Here is a 19,279-nt window from a genome sequence, read left to right on the forward strand (position 1 = left end):
GACACGACTAAGCGACTTCACTTTTACACACTGGAGAAGGAAATGGCAACCCACTCCAGTGTTCTAGCCTGGAGAATCCCAGGGACAGGGCAGCCTGGTGGGCTTCCGTCTATGGGGTCACACAGAGTCAGACAGGACTGAAGTGACTTAGCAGCAGCTGCTGATCAGCCTACAAACCAAAAACTGTAGAACTAGACACAGTTCTACAGATGTGATTTCACCATGTAAAGAAACAGATTTTTTTTTTAATCTGGACTAAATACTAATTTAGCTTTACACTGAATTAGTACATTTTAAAATGATTATACTCTGGTCAGACACTAGGCTTGCTTTTAAACTTTCAAGCAACCTTTTTCTCATGTTTGTGAAAGATGATCTCTACCAACCTATAGCTATCAATATTTTAATGCAGAAATGTAAATTAATACCCATTATCTTTTCATTTTATTTTCTAAAACCTATTATTTCACACTTTTTGGAGTTCTCTCTCAGCTACTACAGTTTTATCTATTTGGGGTTAGCTGAAAAGTTCATTTGAGTGTTTCCATACCATCTTACAGAAAAACTCAAACTTTTTGGCCAACCCAATACTACAATGGTGAATGAGATAGGGTCAAGAACATAAGGACCACTACTTTAGTCTTCCCTTCAGATTGACACTGAGTGATTCATCGGTAGGCTGATGAGTAGTGATGAGTATACAGTGGTTCATCCAGCGGTTAATCCACATAATCCTGCTAATATTCATGTCAGATTTCTGTCACGTTGACCACAAAGATCTAACAAGAGCCTGTCCAAGTGCTGTACTGCAAAATCAAGCTACATTTGCAAAACTTCCCTCATTTGAACTTGCTAACCTTACCAAAAAAAGGAAGTGAAGATAAGTCAACATAAAACTTGTTTTCAGAAAACTCAAACTGGCATCCAGTGATCAACATAACCTCTTGTAAAACTATCCACTTAATAATGGACATTAGAATTCGGCCAGTCAGAGTAGTAGACCATTTTTAACAAATGCACAGGTAAATTATACGCTGTACCACCAGTTATTTCCTTCCTCTTAGTCTTGATCCATTTCACAACTCCTAGCAGCCCTCTTTTCACTGTCCTCAAAAATGTTTTCATAAAATTCATGTAACTCTAGGCTTCAACATTCCTGATTCTATTCATAGAGATTTGCAGCCATTTTTGCAATTCATTCTCATAAGAATTCTTAAAAAAGATATTCATCATTAAGTGGTTTTCATATTCATATAAAACAAGGTAAGAGCTCACCATGTAAAAATTGCTTTTCTAGCTTTTAAAAATCTCTTTGTTCAAGACTATCTGCCATGAGACCTCCCTGGTGGTCCAGTAGTTAAGGATCTGCCTTGCAAAGCAGGGGACTTGGGTTTCAATCTCTTGTTGGTTCAATCTCTTCGTGGAACAACTATGGTTGTGCCATAACCGCTGAGCACAAGCGCCACAACTACAGTCTGTGCGTTGCAACAAAAGATCCCCTGTGCTGCAACTAAGACCCAACACAGCCAAATAAATATTTTAACACAAACCAAAAACTCCAGCTATCTGCCTTTTTGGAAATTATCCTTATTATCTTCTCAGTAGTCTATTTGCCAAATGCTTCAAAATACATCCAACTAAACTCCTAATTCATTTTCTTTCTTGTAAAACTCTCCCTAGGTGATCATCCTAATGATAATCAGTCTTTCCTTATGAAATAAAAGGTTCAGAGAAAAGACTGGCATAATACAGAAATACTTAACCATCAATACCAGCTTCCTTGAGTGGCTAAAGACTAAAACACTAATATTCATTATGTCAATGTCTCTATATTTAATTCTAAATACATTACTGGAAGTGGCCATTTAGGCATTTTTCTCCTGTCCAGATTCATCTTCATTACTTTTTTCTGCTTGCTGTAAACAACTCAAAGATGCCATAATCTGAAATATCTGTAATTCCCTCTCAGAGATAACCATTAAGAATTGGGGTAATATCCTCAGATTTACTTTCTATGCAAATGTTTCCCCCCAATGGAATCATATCATACATACTATCTTACAACTTTCTGTCACTTAAGTGTATTTCAGTTCAGTTCAGTTCAGTTCAGTCGTGTCTGACTCTTTGCGATTCCATGAATCACAGCACGCCAGGCCTCCCTGTCCATCACCAACTCCCGGAGTTCACTCAAACTATGTCCATCGAGTCGGTGATGCCATCCAGCCATCTCATTCTCTGTCGTCCCCTTCTCCTCCCGCCCCCAACCTTTCCCAGGATCAGAGTCTTTTCCAGTGAGTCAACTCATCGCATGAGGTGGCCAAAGTATTGGAGTTTCAGCTTTAGCATCAGTCCTTCCAATGAACACCCAGGATTGATCTCCTTTAGAATGGACTGGTTGGATCTCCTTGCAGTCCAAGGGACTCTCAAGAGTCTCCTCCAGCACCACAGTTCAAAAGCATCAAGGGAACAATTTACATATCATCTGTCAATCTCACACATGAAACAAACATATACATAATCTTCCTCCATCACTAAGTAAGACTGGCTTTAAATGTCAAGGGTAAGTTAAAAAGGGCAGAAAAGGGACTTTCCTGGCAGTCTAGTGGTTAAGACTCCATGCTCCCACTGCAGGGGGTACTGGGTCTACTTGGTCAGGGAACTAAGATCCCAACTACCTCATGGTTGCTGCTGCTAAGTCGCTTCAGTCGTGTCCGACTCTGTGCGACCCCACAGACGGCAGCCCACCAGGTTCCTCTGTCCCTGGGATTCTCCAGGCAAGAACACTAGAGTGGGTTGCCATTTCCTTCTCCAATACGTGAAAGTGAAATCGTGTCCAGCTCTTCGCGACCCCGTGGACTGTAGCGTACCAGGCTCCTCCGTCTATGGGATTTTCCAGGCAAGAGTACTGCAGTGGGTTGCCATTTCCTTCTCCACCTCATGGCATGGCCAGGAAAAAAAAAGCTGTGTGTGTGTGTGGAGGCGGGGAATGCCATGATAATTTTGAGCTGAGGTTTAGTATATAATAACCATTTCCTATTTCACTTAAGCTAAAACAAATCCAACGATGCCTGCTCAAGGTCAAAATAAACCACACAATCTTTTTGTAGAACTGCTACTTTTCTCATTAACTGTGCAACATAAAAAAAAAAAAACACAGTAAAATATGCAAAAAATAGTCACAGATACTCAAAGGAACTCTAGAAATATTTTGAGCAAAAAATAAAAAATATATCAATATAAAAGTTTCTTGCTTTAAGTATTTTACTTAAAACAGTATTTTACTTTTATTTTCCCAGAAAACACAACTTTGTAAATCTAAAAACTGAAAAAAGAGACATTTTTTTCTTTTCTGGCCACTCTGCAAGGTTTGCAACTACTTAGCTCCCCAACCAGGAACTGAACCCATGATGCTTGCAATGAAGTCTGGAGTCCAAACCTGCCAGCCAATTCCCAGAGAGTGCTGAACGATTTTTTAACTGTGCAATTCTTAGCAAAAACCAACATGCTTTGAGAAAAAGTACTCTCATCTTTCATTTTAACCTATGACCTAACTTTCACAGTGAATTATTTAAGGCAATAAAAGACTTCTGGACTGTTACTACTACCACTCCTTTATTGATTTCCAACAGCTCTGTGCTCGAGCTCTCCCCATACCCTTAAAAATACACACGCCATCTTCTCCAACAAAATTGTAAAAATAAATTTGACCTTAAAGTTCTTAATTAACTCTTCTGAAGTGAAAGGTACAAAAAAAACACACACACAAAATTTTGCATGTGTTTTTGGAAAGTTCACCAAAACCCTAAAAAAAATCTAACCATGAATCCTTATCCTGTGGTTTCCCTGTGGCTTTGTAAATTCACTTCTGTTTGCTACTCAAATACACCTAAGTAAACAGACACATCTAAGGAAACAGACTAAGACCAAAAAACCCTCTTAACGATTTTTATGTATTATTTGTAAGTAAGCCACCTCTCCTCAATATCCTTCCTACATATCCTTTAGCATGTATTTCACACTTGACTTTAATTTCTTGTTTACTGCCTGTCTGCCCCAAATAGCATTCAAATATACTCTGCCTCTGATCTACAGAGGAAGCACAAAGTAAGTATTAACTGAATGAATGCACTCCGTGAGAAGCACTCCATTCACCTAGTTGTCCAAACTGGAAACCAAGTGCACACACATTTTTGCTTCTATTCCCTCATATCAAACCACTTCCAATTCCCACCAATTCTATTTCTCGAATATGTCCTGAGTCCATCTACTACTTTCCAACTAGACTGCCACTAAGCTAGTTCAGCTCTCTTGGACTCTCAAGTTTCTGAACTAGTCTCCCTGCCTAAAGTCTTGTCCCCTTTTCAGTTGCATTCTCCATGCTGCAGCCAAAGTGATTCTTCTTAAAGAGAAAGCCTGATTTTCTCATTTAACCTGATAAATCCTTCAGCACCTCCTCATGCCTCCAGCTCTTTGCACAGCCTAGTCCCGCTCTCTGAAACAGTTTGCTGTACTCTCTTCTCTCTTACAACTTTGGCTAACGTTTACTCATCACTCAACAGCTAAAAAACTAACTTTCTTCAGCAAGTTTTCCCTTTCCCCAAATCAAGGTGAGACGTGCCTTCATCAACTTCCATACCACTATGTACTACAGCCGTTACATATCATTACACATAACTGACATAAATGTACAATTTCATTAAATGTGTAATTTTCTTGTATGAAAAATGAAAGCATTAGTTGCTTAGTCATGTCTGACTCTTTGTGACCCCGCGGAGTGTAGCCTGCCAGGTTCCTCTGTCCATGGAATTCTCCAGGCAAAATTACTGGGGTGGATTGACATTCCCTTCTGAAGAATTCCCTTGCTGAAGCAGAGCTTCCCAACCCAAGGACTGAAACCAGGTCACTGCGTTGTAGGCAGATTCTTTACCGTCTGAGGCACTAGGGAAGTCCCATAATATCCTTATATTTATCCATATATCTAATACAATGCAAGCTGTGTTAGGGCAGGGACGATAACTGGCCATCTTCTAGGTAATCATAACTACACTGATGAATACTAAGCCTAGGCTGGGACTGCGGAACTGGTAGATCATTACAGCCTAAATTTTTACTGGGGAATAATGATAAATACATAAAAAATACAACAGCTTACTGTAAATTTATTCACACATTATATAACAACCCATTTCAAATGTAAGAACAAAGTTAGTGGAGGTGATGGAATTCCACCTGAGCTACTTCAAATCCTAGAAGATGCTGCTGCTCAAGTGTTGCACTCAATATGCCAGTAAATTTGGAAAACTCAGCAGTGGCCACAGGACTGGAAAAGGTCAGTTTACATCCCAAACCCAAAGAAGGGCAATGACAAAGAATGCTCAAACTACCACACAATTGTGCTCATTTCACATGTTAGCAAGGTAATACCCAAAACCCTTCAAGCTAGGCTTCAACAATGTGTGAACTGAGAACTTCCAGATGTTCAAGCTGGATTTAGAAAAGGCAGTGGAACCAGAGATCAAATTGACAACATCCGTTTGATCACAGAAAAAGCAACAGAATTCCAGAAAAACATCTACTTCTGCTTCATTGACTACGCTGAAGCCTTTGACACTGTGGATCACAACAAACTATGGAAAATTCCTAAAGAGATGGGAATACCAGACTACCTTACCTGCCTCTGTGGCTAAGCTGGTAAAGAATCTGCCTGCTATACAGGAGACCTGGGTTCAATCCCTGGGATGGGAAGATCCCCTGGAGGAGAAGGGAAAGGCTTACCACTCCAGTATTCTGGCCTAGAGAATTCCATGGACTGTATATTCCATGGGGTCACAAAGAGTTGGACACGACTGAGCGAGTTTCACTTTCACTTCCCTTACGTGTCTCCTGAGAAATCTATATTCAGGTTAAAAAGCAACGGTTAGAACCAGACACAGAACAATGGACTAGTTCAAAACTGGGAAATTATATTGTCAATGACAGACTTTATCTTCTTGGACTCCAAAATCATTGCAGACGGTGCCTGCAGCCATGAAATTAAAAAGACACTTGCTCCTTGGAAGAAAAGCTATGCCAAACCTAGACAGCATACTAAAAAGCAGAGACATTAATTTGCCGACAAAGGTCCGTATAGTCGAAGCTGTGGTTTTTCCAGAAGCCATGTACAGATGTGAGAGCTGAACCATAAAGAAGGCTGCTGCGGCTACTGCTGCTAAGTCACTTCAGTCGTGTCTGACTCTGTGTGACCCCACAGACGGAAGCCCACCAGGCTCCCCCATCCCTGGGATTCTCCAGGCAAGAACACTGGAGTGGGTTGCCATGAGCACCAAAGAATTGATGCTTTTGAACTGTGGTGCTGGAGAAGACTCTTGAGAATCCTCTGGACAGCAAGGTGATCAAACCAGTCAATCCTAAAGGATATCAATCCTAAACAGTCACTGGAAGGACTGATCGTGAAACTCTGAAACTTTGGTCAACCTGATGGAAGAGTCGACTCATTGGAAATGATGCTGGGAAAGACTGAGGGTAGGGGGACAAGGCAGCGACAGAGGATGAGATGGTTGGATGGCATCACTGACTCCATGGACATGAGTTCAAGCAAACTCTGGGAGATACTGAAGGACAGGGAAGCCTGGCATGCTGCAGTCCATGGCGTCACAAAGAGTTGGACACCACTGAGCAACTAGACTGAACTGATTCCAAGTGTGTAATTAAAAGGTTTTGGTATATTCAGAGTTATGCAACCATCACCACAATTAATTTTAGAACATTTTTATCACCTTAAAAAGAAATGCTATATCTATTAGCAGATATATGGGAAAAGGACATATATTTCCCCATTTCCCCTCAATACCTTCAGCCTTTGGCAAACACTAATCTACCATCTGTCTGTATGTATTCACCTATACTGAACATTTCAAATAATGGAAACCTACAGTATGTGGTCTTTTGTGACTGGTGCCTTTCACATAGTTTAATGTCTTTAAAATTCATCTATGTTGTACCAAGTATCAGTACTTAATTTCTTTTTATTGACAAATAACATTCCACTGATTTCAATAACAAAACAACCACAGTTTATTTATCTATTTATCAGCTGATAGACATTTTGTGTTGGTTCCACTTTTTGGCTATTATGTTAACACTGCCAAAATCATTAATATACACATTTTGTTTTCAATTCTCTTGATTATATACTTAGGAGAACTGCTAGGTTATATGGCAACTATTCTGTTGCTAGACAGACTACTTGCAGATTCTGCAAGTAGTTGAAAATGGTTGCACCATTTTACATTACCACCAGCAGTGTAGGAGGAATGTAATTTCTCCATACTCCAGTCATACTTGTTATTATCTGTTGTCTTTATTATAGTAATTCTATTAGGTGTGAAGTGGTATCTCATCACGGTTTTGATTTGCATGTTCCTGATGGCTAAGCCATTTCATTTTATGCTAAACTCTGTAAGGGTAGTGTTGGTATCTCTTTTGTTTAAAGTATATCCTCCCAGTTCTTAATAGTGTGAGACACAGAATAGGCCTTTAATTATGTGAACTGAATATATAAAAAGATAGGATGAGTTTAAAAGTATTTTTTTCAGAAGTGCATAATGAGAGATATTGACTGTATGTTGGAAGTGGAAGGAGAAAACACAAGACCCTGAGATTGCAGTTTAGTAAAGGGAAGACAGACAATGTAAAAAATAAGATGTATATTATACAAAAAGGAAAACAGAGCATATAAACAGAACAGCTGAAACTATAAGAATAAATGATATGGAAAAGAAAAAATAAGAGACACACAGAGAAACTTTGGGGTTTCCCAGGTGCTTCAATGGTAAAAGAATTTGCCTGCCAATGCAGGAGACGGGGATTCAATCCCTGGTTCAGGAAGATCCCCTGGAGAAGGAAATGGCAACCCACTCCAGTATTCTTGCCTGGAAAATTGCATGAACAGAGAAGCCTGGAGGGCTACAGTCCATGGGGTCTCAAAGAGTTGGACACAACTTAGCGACTAAACAACAAAACAATGCAAGAGAACTTTGGAACATTCTTCTTCAAGAAAGAAAAAACATGATTCTCTGGTGATCCAATGGTTAAGAAGCCATCTGCCAGTGCAGGGGACATGGGTTCAATTCTTGATCAAAGACTCCACATGCTGCGAGGCAAGTAAGCCCATGAGCTGCCACAACTACTGAAGCCAGCATGTCCAGAGCCTGTGCTCCACTAAACAAGTCACCGCAATAAGAGGCCCGTGCACCTCAACAAAGAGTCGCCCCTGCAACTAGAGAAAGCCCACCGGCAGCCAAGAAGTCCCAGCACAGCCAAAAATAAATAAATAAGTACATAAAATTTAAGAAGAAAGAAAGAGACCAGAAAAAGAAACCAAATAGGAGCATTCAGAAAACGAGAATGGAACAGGGTCAAGAAAGATTCAAGTCACCAGTTAAGTTCCTTGTAACTTAAACATAGCTTTCTCAGGGATGTCTTTTCTGATATTCTAAGTTAAGTCCTCCCAGTAAAAAAATTCATCTCTATTTAGATCTCTATTCTACATTTTTTGGCACCTCCTCTTGATTACACACTACATGCAGAGAGGGATCTTATGCTAGGCATATGATAAATAATGATTTATATATTTGTTTATGAATAAGTTAATCACTACATGCTAGGCATATGATGAATAATGATTTATATATTTGTTTATGAATGAGTTAATCACTACATGAATAACAGAATCATTTATCAGTAAATACAAATACTGTGTAATATTTCAAACAACTTACAAACAAACTTTATTAACACACAGAGTAATAAAATAGATTTTCTTATAGGTACCTCAGAGAAGGAAGATGACATCATCCCATCATGAAAGCAATATGTGTGTCAGCCAGAGTACTTTCAGGGTTAGTCTTCTGTGTTAAATATACTAGAGTGAGTGTGTCAGTGCTCAGTTGCTAAGTCATAACCAATTCTTTACCACCCCAAGGATTGTAGCTAGCCAGGCACCTCTTCCATGGGATTTCCCAAACAAGAATACTACAGGGGGTTGCCATTTCCTACTCTGAGGGATCTTCCTGACCCAGGGAGTAAATCCACATCTCCTGCATTGGCAGATAGATTCTTAACCACTGTGACACCTAGGAAGGCTGCATATACTAGAGATTTTACTTAAAATATCTTCTGAATAAACACAGAACAGCATGCTATCTTGGGCAAAACATATAAAATTAGAAATAAAATCTAGAAACAGTCTGAACAATATAATTTCATGAATAAGATATACATAGTATAATATCTACCATTATCATGAGAAATTGAAAGTACACTATTCATCATCAGACAACTAGGAAAATAAACTTTAGGAATGTGCACGTGTATTCACACAGTGGACCTAATATTCATTATCACAGAATTATTTCTAAAAATGTATAATTTAGAAGCAGGTTATAAACCTGTAAATATAATCTCATTTTTATGAAATTATATATTGGACAGAGATGGACAAAGGGGGTCCACTGAAGTTTTCAATGGGGGCTGGCTGAGCTCCACGCCTGAGAAGGTGAATAGCATCGCTCCTTTTTTACATTCTTCTATGAGTCTTTAATTAAATAATTATTCTTATTCAATTTTTGTTTCAGATAAAATACATATAAAACAACAAACTTGAAAGCAAGCCATGTTTAAAAACAAAAAAGAGAGGGTGAAGACAAAAAGCAAGAGTAGAAGGCAGTGAAAGCTTATTACTTGAGACATTTTCATGAGAATGCTTTTCTCAACCACATTGAGAGAATCAGAAATTTAAAGACATTTTAGTGTTAAAAAAAAAAAAGATGGCTGAAAGTGTTAAAAAGCAATATACATTCTGAAAGGGAAAAAACTTGAGTATGAGGCTAAATTTTTATGCAGATCATTTCATGCAATTACAAAGAATATAAACTGTTGAACATATCATCTGTTCTAATCTTTTAAGAAAAATGGTACAAATGAACATATCTTTGAGAAAAATCAATAATGAAATACAGACTCATGATTTAGCAACAGCAGCATCAAAATCTTTTGTGGAAAACACATTCATTAAAAAAAAAAAAGACCATGGTCAATTCACAAGCTATATAAGCTACTGACTTGTTTCATGCAAAATTTAGAACAAACAGTACACAGTTAATCATAAAGAAATTCTGAAGCATTAAAAGTCCAAACAATGCAATTAAGAGTTGACTAAAATCCAAGATGGACTCTTTAATGACCACGTTCCAATTAAGAATAACCTTTTTAGAAAGTACCATTCAATTATTGACTATTTAATAACCATGACCACCCAGATCTACTTTATTCACCAGACATGTCTCCAATGTCTATCATTTTCAAAATTCACAAACTCTCCCCCAAAAAGTAAACACCACACAGGATATTCAAAGGAAGCTTCTGGAGCTGAAGCTCCAATATAAAAGCTCCAGAAATGTTCCAAGCAAAAAGTAGAAATACTAGACTAAGTTTAGAACCATCTAAAATAATTCTGAAGGCTAATAAAATGTATATACTTTAGCTTGTTTACTACAAAGTAAAGGTAACTGATGTGTGTATCTGTTTTAACAGTTATTCCAGGAAACTATACTTTCCCATATGGTTAACTTCTAAAAAGGCATCAATTCACAAAATTTCTCCTTTGCACTATTCAAGTATTCAAGAAAACGATATAAACTTTCTACAACCTTATCATTTTCTTTTGTTAGGCAACATGTTAAACATGTATTTTCAGCTCATATGAGTTAATAATCAAGTCAAAGTAACACTTTTTAGTCAGTGAAGTTCTCTCCCTGTGGAATATCTCCCTCAATACACATAATGCATTTAAATAATTACCCAAAAGATGACAGCTGAGGAATGCCTTCATTTCTTTCCATGGTTTCTATTGAATGTAATTTGAAAAATGCCTATATAACACATGACAATGTGGAATGTCTCCACCCACGAAAGACCATTCAAGTCAAGCAAGCAAACTTAGGGCAGTAATACAGAGCTCAACTTTGTCTTTTTATGGTTAGCCAGCACAACAGTGAAAAGATAAACAACGAAAATACTAATAAGGTCAGAAAAATACTGACATACAGGGATCTAAAGTGAAACAGTTGTTTAGGGGAAAAGTGTGAATAGAAAATATGAATTAGCTTCTCATGACAGTATACTAGGGGTTCCACTTCTAAACCAACACTGAATGAGTTGTTTAAAGAAATTCATTTTTTGAAGTATGCTACATAAACTGATCAAAATTCTACTTATTAGTAATCAGAAACGCATCCGTTGCAAGCAAAAATCTAAGATCCTGCTAAATTCTGATTGTAATAATGGTTACCTTTATACTGTAATTATAAAGTAAATCATCGGTATAAAGAATCCGCTGCAACGCAGGAGACCCTGGTTCAATCCCTGGGTTGCGAAGATCCGCTAGAGAAGGGATAAGCTACCCACTCCAGGATTCTTGAGCTTCCCTTGTGGCTCAGCTGTTAAAGAATCTGCCTGCAATGCGGGAGACCTGGGTTCGATCCCTGAGCTGGGAAGATCCCCTAGAGAAGGGAAAGGTTACCCAGTCCAGTATTCTGGCCTGGAGAATTCCATGGATTGTATAGTCTTCAGTCCATGGGGTCACAAAGAGTCAGATATGACTGAGCGACTTCACTTTCACTTTTCAATTGCAGAAGGAAATGGCAACCCACTCCAGTGTTCTTGCCTGGAGAATCCCAGGGACAGCAGAGCCTGGTGGGCTGCCACCTATGGGGTCACACAGAGTCGGACACGACTGACGCGACTTAGCAGCAGCAGTAGCTACTGTATTTACTCACACAAACTGTCATCATTTTGTTCTCTATGAACTCTGGTCTTCACAAGATTTTCATTTTTTTAATGTTCATTTTAAAATGTGTTCATTTTTTTAAAAAATCAACATTTACTGTGCACCCGCTAAAATAAAATGCAGACACCAAAGGGGATTTACAGAAAAATGAATCAAAGTTCCCAATTGAAGGAATTCACTATTCTGTCTGGAGATAAGACACACGAACAATAGGAGGCAGTGTTCAAGTGCCAAACTCAGGGTTTAAACAGTAAGGGAAAAGGAAGTACTGTGCACCCCAGCGGTCAGTGCTTTGAGCTGTGCCTTAATATAAACAAGCTGGGAAACACGTTTCAGAGAACGATTACAAATGCAGACTTATGTAAATACAAATATGGAGCCAGCAGCTCCTACAGAAAGCTTTCACCCATCTCCTGAGTCTGTTCAGATGAATTCTTTTCTTTGCTTCTTATCGGGTGATCAGGAGCAAGGCACTTGCATCCTGTGACACTGCACGCCACCACCTGTACTCTCTCCCGTATCTATCAAATGGAGAACGTCAGGAATAGTCTGGAAATCTGCTCACCTTCAATTTTCTCAGTATAGCAATAATCTTACAGATTGATATATGAGTCCCTACTGTCCTTCATTTGGATACTAATCCTTATTTTGTTAAAGTATTTCTTTTATGAAATGATGACGGTAGGTGACAAAGCTGTTTGTTTTTAATGCCCTAACACAACAACAGAAAAATTAGGTTCTCCTCTGTCAGTCATAAAAATAAAAAACAAAAACCATTTTACTGGTCCATGAAATGTAAAATTCTGAGAACCAATGACCTGATAGGCAACAAGTAAATCATGTTTCAAATGGTGCGCTCACTCATTATCAACAAGAAAAAAGAAAATTCTATTGCCTTTTCCAAGGAAAGATATGAAATACAATTTCGCTAAATTTTGCAAAATCACTTAAGGAACAGAATATTCTTATGACTTGGATATTCCTACTAACTAAAGGCTTCTGACTAAAATCAAATATGATAAATATTTAAAAGTTTTACTAATTCAGAAGTTAATTCAGGTAACTTTCCTTGCATTTCATGTAAAGTCTTAAGTCCTAATTTTAAATACCAATAATCACTGTACAGAAAATATCAGAAGATTAAGCTAAATGGTGGTTACAAGCCAGTGCTTGCTTGCTTTCCTTCTTTAATTATCACTGATAGAGTTTACATATAATTTAAATCTTTTCATTGAAAAAGTTGTACGTATAGGTATGAAATATTTACTATAAATGAGTATATAAAAATGCCTAGAGCATTAGTATAAATTGCTATTAGAATAAAGAAAAATTGAGATATTTAAAGACTAAGTAAACTGTTTTTTAAAAAGAGTTCTGTTGCTGTTGTAACTTCCTTTGTACCTTTCCAAAGCACTCATCGAATATGCACATAATGGTCAGTGAAAAACAATCGTGGCAGTTCCTCAAATTTAGGATAGATTTTGAGATTAATTTAGATATAGTATTACTGCATTTCAAATACCACAGAAAGCTCTTAAAAGTTTTGACTAGCTAAAATAAAAGTAGAGGAAGAAAAATTATATCTATGTATATGTGTTTCATTTGATTCTCTGCTAATTATCATAGAAAAGCTTCCAACTACTAATCATCAATCATAATGACTGAAAGATTTAAGAATACTTTCTTCTTCATAGTAGCATAGTGTTAACGCTTCCCTGATGGCTCAGTGATAAAAAACCCACTTGCCAAGCAGGAGACCAGGGTTGCATCCCTGGGCTGGGAAGATCCCCTGGAGAAGGAAATGGCGACCCACCCCAGTACTGCTGTCTGGGATATCCCATAGGCAGAGGAGCGTGGCGGGCTACCGTCCAGGGGCTGTAAAGAGTCGGACACGACTCAGCCACTAAGCAGTCATAGCACAGTGTTATATAAGTTTGGGCTCTTATATATCCCTGTCAGAACCAAGCTCTGCCATTTATTATCTTGGTAACCTTGAGCAAGAAGAAAAGGACTTGTGAGAATTAAGTGAGATATTGGTTATAAAACTACTATAGTATTTCACAAGTAAATCCTCAGCAAATGTTCAGCAGCCAATCCCCCTTCTCAATGCAACACTGATGTAATGTAACACTGCACAGTCCACTGCAACTGAGAACTCAAAATGACCAATGGAGATCTTAACCTTCTCAAGAAGATCAATGCCAGTACTGCAGTTACCAACATGATTATGGAGCACCCCCACGCCCCCACCACCCAAACTTTCAAAAGAAACGTGGAGAAAACTACAATTTTCGGCAGGCAGGAAGAAAAAGAAAATAGAGACTCTGGGAAATGTCAAGAAGTAACATGTTACAGAAGGAACAAAACAATGTTCTATATCTTACCTCCCTCCAAAGATTTCTAAGGGTTTCTATTTTTTTTTAATTATCTAACTAAACAGTTTTTAAAGTACATCTCCTATGGGAACAGCATTGTAAGATGTGGTAAGAAACAGATAATCAAAAAAACTTTTCTTTCTCTATTCCATCTAATGTTTCTACTTAACTACACTAGAAAATGCTCAGTCACAGCTTGAAATCACACTGTAGCTGAAAGCACATGAAAGATGGTCTTGGTTATGACACTGCAAAGTCAGACCACAAAACTGTTGCCAGGAAGTGCAAAGGCATCAGCTTCAGAGAAGGCATTATAACAGCAGCACTGTGGGCACTGGTGATCTACCAGCATACCCCATATATGGCTAGGGTTTTCCACTTACTTGCAGGAAGTGAGGGGCCAGTTCAGGGTTAGTTTTGTTTACGTTTTATTTTTTATGGTTAGGATGTTTTCAATAAAAAGTCTGAAGAGCAATAAGCAACTTAAGTTATGTAGAAAAAGTATACTGTACTTTTTTAAACACAGATTTTAATATTGTTTATAAGGAATCCAACAGATTCTTCCAAGATCTTAATATCTCCCACCAAAAAAATAGTAAGTAAACAATTATAAACTCTGCACTCAGTTTTAAAGAGATTTCACATATATAACAATTACACTATTCTCTAACAAGAGACTCTATCAGCTACTTCCAGTCTCTTTTCCTTCTGGTTGGAAAACACTTTAAGTAGCCCCATTAGAATACTATTTAAAAGAGAGTTACATTTCAGATTATGATTCAGTGAAAATGGCTTGGCTGAGAAGATTAAGCACTTAAGAAAGACCACACAAAAGTATTTCTTTTACTGATTTCAAGAGGGGAATCACATATTTCTCAAAGGTTCAAATGGCTCTTCTAGAAGTAGATAAAATTCATATTTTAAGAGCAAAGGGATGAAATATTAAACTTATCTCCAAGTCTGTCTGTACTGAAAAGTAAAAGGGAAACTTCATTTTAAAATTATAATAGCATAGAATATGGGTTTAATTCTACTCTGTAGTATTCTGCCATAGGACCTAGCTCAGATCTTTATAAAAAAGGTAGCAAATTAATTGATAACTAAAGTGAGTATTTTTCTCTTAATCAACAGGTAAGTTGGTTTAGGGTATTTTTTTTAATAGGAAGAAGGTTAATATTTTAGAAAGTTTAAATCTCAAGATATTAAAAATATCTGTTAAGAAGATTGACAAGTTCAACCATGTGCTAGAATTATACTCTAAGTATCTGGGTGTGAATGTTTGAATGATTTATCTTGCGACACACAAATGACTATAAAACTTCCTATCCATGATGTGAGGTAAAAGATGAAATTAATCATTCCTTAGTGAGCACCTACTATGTGCCGGGACGGGGAAACATAAAAATGTGGAGGATTGGGTCCTTCCAGTTGCCCACAGGGAAGACAGAATTTAAAACACACACTACTCAGTAAGAAACATTCTAATAGCAGCAAAAAAGCAAGACACAAGGTAAAATGAGTATCCCAAAGGAGAGTCTCTCCAGTGAAACAGCATTATACAAACTCAAAGGACAGAAAGAGCATTTCTGGATGGCAACTCGGTTGAACCCTAAAGAATGACCAGGATTTTGACTGGCAAAGAGGGAGGGAGTATAGTGGTGGAAGAGGCAAGACCTTAGATACAGAAGTTAAAAAAAAAAGTAAAAGATGTTACAGTGGATGTAACATCGGGTGTAAGTAAATAATGAAACACTTTAAATCTGAATTTATGGAGGAGTGACACAATCGAAATGGCATTGTCAAAAGATTAATGTGATAGAAGTATGAATGCTGGACTGGATCGACCACGGAGAGAAGAGACAGGGAAAGCAATCAGGCTGTTACTGTACTCTAGGTATAAAGATAATAAAGGTATGACCTAGAGTGATAGAGTGGCAAGAACTGATGAAAAGGCAGTTGTGAATACTGATTGGATATATGTAGGCAAGGGGATAAGCAGATAATAATTAAAATGTTTAAAGTTAAATCTAGAGATGAATGACATGGTTATCATCAACAGAGGCATCAATGAGAATACGCGTGGTGAAGAAAGAGAAAATTTCATTTCAGGTTGAATATAAAGAAATTCCTGATACTGATGTAAATAAATAGCTGCTATTCTATGGCAAAGCGGGCGGACCTCTATTTACTATATCTCTACTTGAATATATATTTTAAAATATAGAATCACAATATATTGAATAATATTTTACTTAACACTGTGTCATCCATCAGTCGAAGGACTGGAGCTCTGCAGCAGCGTTTGAACTGGAAGCTGACTTGGAAGTTACAGATACAGAGGAAGCAGAAATCAAAAGGCTAAACTCAAACTATTAGAAATCTCAGTGTTACATTTTATATACACCAGTATCAATAAGATTCAGCAATAAAGCATTCTACAGAAAACTATTATTACTCTAAAACCTTTATAAAGCATACTGAAATATAGATTCAGATCATACAGTATAAAAGTCTACCAGGTAGGTCTTAAATCAAAGCTGAGTATTGCCCGCTAGTAAAAATGAAAATCTACTGTAGACCTCAGTTCTAGAAAATTAGAAGTTTATATCATAACTTCAGTACTGTTTTCTAGCTACTGGAGGAGTTAGGGAAAGGAGAGCTATTCCAGAGACCAATGCAGGAAATTTGTAGAAAATACTGTCTTTTCTGCTTTAATAAATGACCTATTTTTATACCCCCCTAAAAAGATGAAAACTGATTATCTTTTGTAACTTCTAATGAGAAAGAACATTCAACCAATTAGAGAAATGTTTGAATATACGGTAGTCACATTAAGATGGAAGTAAAATATTAAATTAAGAAGTGTATTTGTGGGCTGTAAAGTTCCTAAACTTTTCTCCTGGCGGTGAAATTTAAGACAATTGACCAAAATAAAAAATGTAAATGAACAGTCCAAAAGACTCACCAATAATCAATCTAGTAAAAAACCATTCTGGCTGTTCTATGCGCTTTCAAGAGGTTAAATTAAAAAAAAAAATTATTCAAGGGCTATTTAACAAATCAATGGGTCAATTTTAGGTCTCACAATTTAAGTATTTAAAGCAATCAATATTCAAGAGATTTTTAAGGTTAAAAAATTTTCCTGTGATTTTTTTTTTAAGAGTTTCATTTATCACCTTTCACTATCTGTTGTTCTGAATTTGCCCAAAGCGAACTCCTTGTTCTCTGTCAGAAAGGCAAAAAAGGTACAAGAGTTAATAAAAGAGAAATGAGGGTGGAGAAAATATAATAAAATTTTTAATGCTTGATATTTTAAGACTTTGGCTTCATGAGTTAAGGGATGGGCAAATACATACATTACAAAAAGATATTTTGCAAATAGTTATGCGTAAACTTGGAAACTTCTGCTTAAGCCTTTGTCAACTAAAACAAAATATCTAATAAAGACAACACCTATATAATGCCAAACTAACCACTGAATTCAGTTAATCAGGAAGACACTGATAAGTCTGATAATTCTTGCAACAGGTCCAAATTTAGAGGAGAATATAAAAAAACTCTAAGAATCCTGCTAGATATATTTTCTCTACCTAAAATCAATAGTAATATAAGTATTAAAAATTCTCCCCTTCCCCCAAGGCAATATAACTGGGTTCTTCAACATCTGTCTTAACTTTGCATTTCTATAGAACAGTTTTAACAAAACATACTATTATTAATCTGTCTTTCTGAATTAATTCCATACTAAACCATGTAAATTACACTTGAAAGAAATTAAAAAAGATTCATCTTATATAATTATCATTTCTAATACCGTAAGTTTCTTTCATTTCAACGCCATGTTTTTAGAATCTAGAGTTATGCTATAGCTTAAAATAAATCAGTCAAACAAAAAGTTTGTTTTACATTAGACGCTAAATTAATGGAACAGATAGAGAGCTAAAGACCATGCTGTATTTTTACTGGGTGCCACATGCTAAATTCCAGATTTGTCCGGCAATTTGTCAGTCATTATAGTTCATCCAGGCAACTTGTAAACAAAGGCTATAAGCCAAGTTTGATATGAGAATTCAATTAAATAAAACTTAAAACGGTCATCATTCACTAAACAGGAAGCAGTAAAAAGGAAAAATGCCACCACACACCTCTTTTAAAAAGGCAGCAAAGTATTATGCATGAAATATCAACGCATAAGTTTCACCCTCCCAAACAAGTTTTTGTTACAGAATTCATCGAAATAAAGCTAGGATCTTTCCACCTATCAGCAAGGCAACTTTGACTTAGTTTACAAGTCTTTTTCATTGTAAGGGGAACTATTGCTGTAAAGCTGTTTTCCAGTCATTCCAAGTTGCCCACTAAGAAAATGTAAAGAGTTTATGTTTTGACACCTATTACCCTCACTGAAAAATGGCTTTTTATGCAGAACTCTACGTGGTTGTGTTGCTTTTGGCCTGTTAAAGGCAAAGCAACATTATCTCTGGATTGCCAATAGTTTCTCCTTATTTGGCTAACATTGAGAGATCCCAATCAGACTACTATAAAACTTTAACATGCACAAAGCATCCATTTTGAGAAAAGTTTGTGACCAGCTTTCTTTTTTCCCACCCACCCCTCCTTCCAAAGAAAAACCAGAGCTTGGAAACCAGCTTTGAAAAGACTGCCTCGTATTTATTCTTCTCTTTCTAACCCCAACGCACACTCCAGGAACTGGGGCCAAAGGATCTCTGACACTGCGGCAAACTCGACTCGGAGTAAGACTCTCTTCCGTACGTTCCGGTCCCGCGGTGGACAAACCCTTTTAGAACGCTTCCTTACACTACCCGCTTTCATACTCTCCCTTTCAGCCGGTGCAAATCAGCTAATTACACCGTTTCCCCCTCCACAGTGACCAAGAGTGATAAAGGAGAAAACAGGAAACCGTCCGATCGGGGCACTCGGCTTAGGGCTCTTGATTACTATTATCATCATCACCATTTGTAATCAAGTCCTAAAAACTACAACAAACCCAAAGCCCACCTAACAAGCCAAAGACGTCCTTCTACCCAAGGGTCCCCAG

The 19,279-nt window shown here is 37.3% G+C and overlaps 1 protein-coding gene across 12 annotated transcripts in view; it reads right to left on the reverse strand.

Moving 5' to 3' along the window:
- PPP1R12A (protein phosphatase 1 regulatory subunit 12A) overlaps nucleotides 1-19,279 on the reverse strand; it is a 178,025-nt gene that overhangs the window by 157,845 nt on the left and 901 nt on the right. The gene's annotated exons all lie outside the window — the stretch shown is intronic.

The sequence above is a fragment of the Moschus berezovskii genome, chromosome 6 (genome assembly GCF_049115385.1).
Source record: "Moschus berezovskii isolate FMDL1 chromosome 6, NW_MosBer_1.0, whole genome shotgun sequence".
NCBI lineage: Eukaryota > Metazoa > Chordata > Mammalia > Artiodactyla > Moschidae > Moschus > Moschus berezovskii.